A 6,000-nucleotide genomic window follows, 5' to 3' on the forward strand; every position below is an offset into this window, starting at 1 on the left:
ACTCTATTCCAAGGACCACAGTTTTTAATTCTTGGCCCACCTGTCAGGATCCCCAAGAAATCAGCATCTCCTCCAAGACCTAGATGTGGTGGTGCTTCAGTCCAAAAGCTGTCCCAAGCCCATGTGCAGGACTCACAGATAGTGACTCAATACCTGCCTTCTCTTTCAGTGTATGGAATCCTGGCTTGATGATCATCAACCAGGAAGAATTTTTAGGTCAGTCCTCACTCTAGAAGTGGCCTGGGGTCACAAGAGACCTGGTGTTCTCTGGTCATGTGCCATCCAAGGAGTTCCATTCACACAGGCATAGCTCAGAACTCAAGTTTTCTGAGCTTACATATGAAAGGCAAAGGCTCATGAGACCCTCTTCTTCCCATTTCAAAGCTCTGATGGTCTTTAGAAAAAAGACTATTATGCTGAGTGAAATAAGCCAGTCAGAGAAAGACAAATACTATATGATTTCACTCATATGTGGAATTTAAGAAACAAAACAGATAAACATAGGGGAAGGGAAGGAAAAAAATAAAATAAGATGAAAACAGAGGGAGAGGAAAATCATAAGAGACTCTTAACTCTAGGGCACAAACAGGGTTGCTGGAGGGGAGGTGGGTGGGGGGATGGGGTATCTAGGTGATGGGCATTACGGAGGGCACTTGATGTAATGAGCACTGGGCATTATATGCAACTGATGAATCACTAAATTCTACCTCTGAGACTAATAATACACTATATGTCAACTAAATTGAATTAAAAAAATTTTTTTTAAGATTTTACTTATTTATTTGACCAAGAGCATGAGAGAGAGCATAAGCAGATGGGGTGGCAGGCAGAGGGAGAAGGAGAAGCAGGCTCCCGGCTGAGCAGGGAGCCCAATGCAGGGCTTGATCCCAGGACCCTGGGATCATGAACTGAGCCCAAGGCAGGCGCTAAGCCACCAGGCACCCCACTAAATTGAACTTAAATTTAAAAAATTTTTTTAAAAAGACTATAGGTTCTTATGGCCAAGTGCAATATCACATCCCCCCAAGACCACTGTTAATTCTGATAGGATCCATGACTTGCAGGCAACAGAGAAAGATTAATGCCAACTTATGCAGAAAATGGGAATTTTCCAGAAGAGGATGTAGTTAACTTAATGTTGGACTCACTCAGGAGCAGACCCTGAGATATTAAATTCCAAGCAGTTTTCCAGGAGGTGATACTGGGAAGCACCGGCGGAGGAGTCAGGATAGTGAGGCGGGAGAGAAGAGAAACAATAGTGTGCATCACTGAGGTTATCACCAGGAAACCGGGCCTCAGTCCTACCAGGGATGGACGGGACACTGTGTGGAACTCCTTTCAGTTTTCCCCACTGAGGGGTGAGGGAGCTGGGGTGTATAGCCACCAACTCCCATCGGTCACCGATTGAGAACGCGAGAGTGAGGTCCTTAACTCCCTGGCATTACGGGCTGCCTCTCTAATGTCTCCGAGCATCCAGAGAAAGCCCACAGCCAAAGGATCACAGGGGTTGCGGATGGAAATGCGGGTATGCACAGGAATGGTGAGGGCCAAGGAGATGTGGGTGGAGCACTGTATAATTCCATAGACACCAAGTTCTACAACAGGCAAAGCTTATTTATAGTGACAGAAAGAGATCAGTGGTTGCTTTTAGGGTAAGGTGTAGGAAAGGGTAGAGGGAACTTTCTGGAGGGATGGAAATGTTCTCTATATTGTTTAGAGTGATAATGACACTGATGTACACAATTGCCAAAGTTAAGGAATTAAACATTTAATATCTGTGCATCTCATAGGAAATAAATTATATCTTAAAAAATAACCTTAACTGCGGGGCGCCTGGGTGGCTCTGTTGGTTAAGCGTCTGCCTTCCACTCGGGTCATGATCTCAGTGTCCTGGGATCGAGCAGGGAGCCCGCTTCTCCCTCTCCCTTGGCTGCTCCCCCTGCTTTTGCTCTCTCTCTCTCTCTCTCTCTGTCAAATGAATAAATAAAGTCTTTAAAAAAAAATAAAAAACCTTAACTGAAACAGACCCATAAGTACAGAGAACAAACTGATGGTTACCAGGGGGAAGAGGGATGAGGAGATGGACAATATGGGAAGTGGACTGGGAGATACAGCCTTTCAGTTATGGAATGAATAAATCATATGGACACAAGGTGTAGCATAGAGGGGCACCTGGCTGGCTCAGTCGGTAGAGCACATGACTCTTGACCTTGGGGTTATGAGTTTGAGCCTCACTTTGGGCGTAGAGTTTACTTAAAAAAAAAAAACTTTTAAAAAAGGTACAGCATAAGGAATATAGTCAATAATGTAATAGGGTTGTATGGTGACAGATGGTAGCTATACTTGTGAGCATAGTATGATGTATAGAGTTGTTTAATCACTAATTTGCACTCCTGAAAGTAATGTAACACTGTGCGTCAACTACAATAAAAATATTTTTAAAAGATTTTATTTATTTGACAGAGAGAGTGAGAGCACAAGCAGGGGGAGCAGCAGAGAGAGAGGGAGAAGCAGGCTCCCCACTGAACAGGGAGCCCAAAGCGGGGCTCGATCCCAGGACGCTGGGATCATGACCTGAGCCGAAGGCAGATGCTTAACCAACTGAGCCACCCAGGCGCCCCTATACTTCAATAAAAAAAATAAAAATAAAAAAAGCTATGTTGTGATATCACTACACACTCGCCAAGGGCTAAAACAAAAAAGACAGTCAATATCAAGCATTGGCAAAGATTTAGAGCAAGTGGAATCCTTAAAAAAACAAAAAAACAAAAACAAAACCTAAAAAACCAACCTGAATTATGCCTCAATTTTGAATTGCTACCACCAGGTGGCAGTGGTGCCTAATTCCTGAGTCCACCCGTAAAGTTTGTGTAGTGTCCAAGGTTTGGGAATCATTCTATTTGTGAGTGTTCTTGAAAGCATGAGGCATTGTTTTGTGGGCATGTATTTTTAATTTCAATCAATAGTATCCTGTTGGAGGTCTCTTTCTGTTCCTTACTCTCCCTTCCCACCTCCCCCCCCATTCAGCACTGTGTTTTAAAGATCTACCTTATGTTGTGTGTATATCTGGCTCATTGCTCCTTACTGTGGTAGAATATTCCAGTGATGGATGCCTCACTGCATCCAGCACCCCAACAATCACAAATAACTTCGTGATAAAATATCCTCTTACATGTCTCTTCATGCACCTGTGTAAGAATTTCTCTAATTGCATAGCCAGGAGTGGGATCCTTCTCATCTCTACTCTTAATATTTATTTGTATCTCTTTATCTCCTTCTACTTAGTAAATTCCCTCCAATTCTTTGAGTTAAAACAGGTTAATCTGAGCAAGATCCTAAACTTTTAAACTATGGGAAATATTTGTTATGGGTCATTTTATTTCTATAGCTCCTTGCAAAACATATCCTCTTGTTTGTGATACGATTTAAGCTTACAAAATAGTATTGTTGACTAAGATTTGGACCATCACATTGATGATCATGAATTTTCTTTTACCGAATAAACTTTCCCCAATTCTTTGCTGTAAAACAGCTGAATTTAAGCAACATCCTAAATTTTCAATTAAAGGTGACATTTCAGAACCGCATTTAAAGCAAGGCTTCTCAACGGTAGAACTATGACATTTTGGCCTTCTGATTCTTTGTTATAAGGAGCTGTCCTGTGCATCAGAGGGTTTAGCACCATCCCTGGTCACTACTACACTAGATGCACTTCTCCCCAGTTGTGATGACCAAAAACATCTCCAGACATTGTCAAACGTCCAATGATGGGGACAAAGTTGCATCTAGTTGAGAACCACTATTTTAAGGTAAATGAATTCTGGGATTCACTTGGGGCCTTTTTCTAGGATCTTCCTTTCTTTCTTTCCAGTTTATTTCAACCCTAATCTCAGCCACAGACTTGCTGTATGGGATCCCTTTTAAAACCTGCCCCCTTGCGTCTTGGCTGCAGTAAAGCTCTTCCTGGAGATACTTACTGGAGCCCTTCGCCTTTTAGGGGACTGAGCTCCAAGCAGTCATCCAGGTTCTCTTTTCTCTAGGTTTCCTGGCCTCCCTCTCAGCCACTCTGGTTCATCAAGGAAGAAGAGGGAGTTCCCTCCCTGGGAATCCGGAAGAGGAAGGACAGTCCCACAGTGGCTGATAAGACCTTAGAAGTTCGATGACTTAGTCTCTCTTTTTGGCCCTCATATCCTCTCTTCTCAGGAGACTCAGTCTGCAAGGGGAACAGATACAGGAGTCTCTCTTTTCGGCTCTCATATCCTCTCTTCTCAGGAGGACCTATTCTCTCTCTAGCTCTCCCGTGTAATTTTTTATCTACAATCCTTAGATGAACACCCAGAGTGACGATTGTCACGAGGATATTCCTCAGCACACTAGCCCCATAAGATGCTTCTGAGGAAAGTTTTCTGAGGTCAAATAAGTAATGGTAATGCTGCCTACTGGATCCCTCTCTTGGACACTGGCAATGGCCATCAGTATATTAAAGGTTTTGAGAAGCTCTTCAGATGTCTATTTTATTTTTTTAAAAGATTTTATTTATTTATTTATTTATTTATTTAATTGACAGAGAGACAGCGAGAGAGGGAACACAAGCAGGGGGAATGGGAGAGGGAGAAGCAGGCTTCCCGCGGAGCAGGGAGCCCAACGTGGGGCTCGATCCCAGGATCCTGGGATCATGACCTGAGCAGAAGGCAGTCGCTTAACCACCTGAGCCACCCAGGCACCCCGTCTGTTTTTTTTAAAGATTTTATTTTTAGGGGCGCCTGGGTGGCTCAGTCAGTTGAGCATCCGACTCTTGATTTTGGCTCAGGTCATGACCTCAGGGTCGTGAGATTGAGCCCCACGTGGGACTCCATGCTCAGCATGGGTTCTGCTCAAAATTCTCTCTCTGCCCCTCCTCCTGCTCACTTGCTATAAATAAACAAATAAATAAATAAAATCTTTAAAAAATTTTTATTTTTATTTTTAAAAAAATGTGAGGCCCTAACTCACAACCCTGAGATCAAGAGTTGAATGCTCTACTGACCAGCCAGGCACCCCCAGATGTCTATTTTTAATCCAGCATTTCCCAGTTTCAGTGATTACAGAACCTTCCTACCACACCTACCACATCTTTTAATACCCCCACAGAACTAGTATCTCAAGAAACACAGTTTAGGAAATGTCCTAGCTATTAATGACCTCCATTTTTTATAAGTTGCCTTCAAAAGCCACTAATGTGTTCCTTCATTTATTCAAAAAACTGTTGGGTACCCACCATGCTAGATAATAGGGCTACAAAGATTACTTGTCCCAGCGACCCATAGGCTAGCAGGGGGACAGATGAGTCAAGTCAGACTGTCAGTCAGAAGATAATGTCAAGGTCTGAGCCAGATGTTGGGGGAAACAATGGAACTCAGTGATTAATTCTAACACTGGAGTTCTGATAATCTTCACAGACCAAGCAATACCTCACTAAGCCTAGAATATGAGACTGGGCCCCTTACATCCTTGCAGGATCAGGAGCTTGTTAGAAAGACAGAATCTTAGGCTCCACCTTAAAGCTACCAAGCCAGACTTTGCGCTTTAACAAGATCCCCAGATACTTGACTTTTACTGTTTGAGAAGTGCTGCCTTAAAATGAGCACACTTTTGGATAAGAATGTCAACAGAACCAAAATGTATTTCTGAGTGGTACCCTGGCCAAAGGCTGACCTAGTGGTTTCCAGGCCTGGCCAGACAGACTGACTAGGAAGGGAAGACAGGGATGGGCAACGAGTGTCTTCTCTTCTTTCCTTGCCATCCCCTAGCAATGACTGATTCACCAGGTGAAGCGGCAGGATGTCATTAGGGAGCAAGAACAGATAATGAGGCCATACCTCATTATATATATGTATATATACATATATATATATGCCTAGATGTCTGCCACAACTGGGTAGATATAATGGCAAAGACTGGGAGGAAGGGAATGAGCAGGGTTCAGACAGGGAAGGGATATTTCCCATTCTCCTCCCAGAG

General features: G+C 43.3%; 1 protein-coding gene across 1 annotated transcript in view; it reads left to right on the forward strand.

Moving 5' to 3' along the window:
- BAG1 (BAG cochaperone 1) overlaps positions 1-4,088 on the forward strand; it is a 31,355-nt gene extending 27,267 nt beyond the window's left edge. Inside the window, exon 8 of the mRNA XM_027614847.2 lies at positions 4,041-4,088. The gene's annotated coding sequence lies outside the window, so the exon portion shown is untranslated. The remainder of the gene's footprint in view (positions 1-4,040) is intronic.
- The last annotated feature ends 1,912 nt before the right edge of the window (positions 4,089-6,000 follow it).

Source organism: Zalophus californianus, chromosome 13 (assembly GCF_009762305.2).
Source record: "Zalophus californianus isolate mZalCal1 chromosome 13, mZalCal1.pri.v2, whole genome shotgun sequence".
Classification (NCBI taxonomy): Eukaryota; Metazoa; Chordata; class Mammalia; order Carnivora; family Otariidae; genus Zalophus; species Zalophus californianus.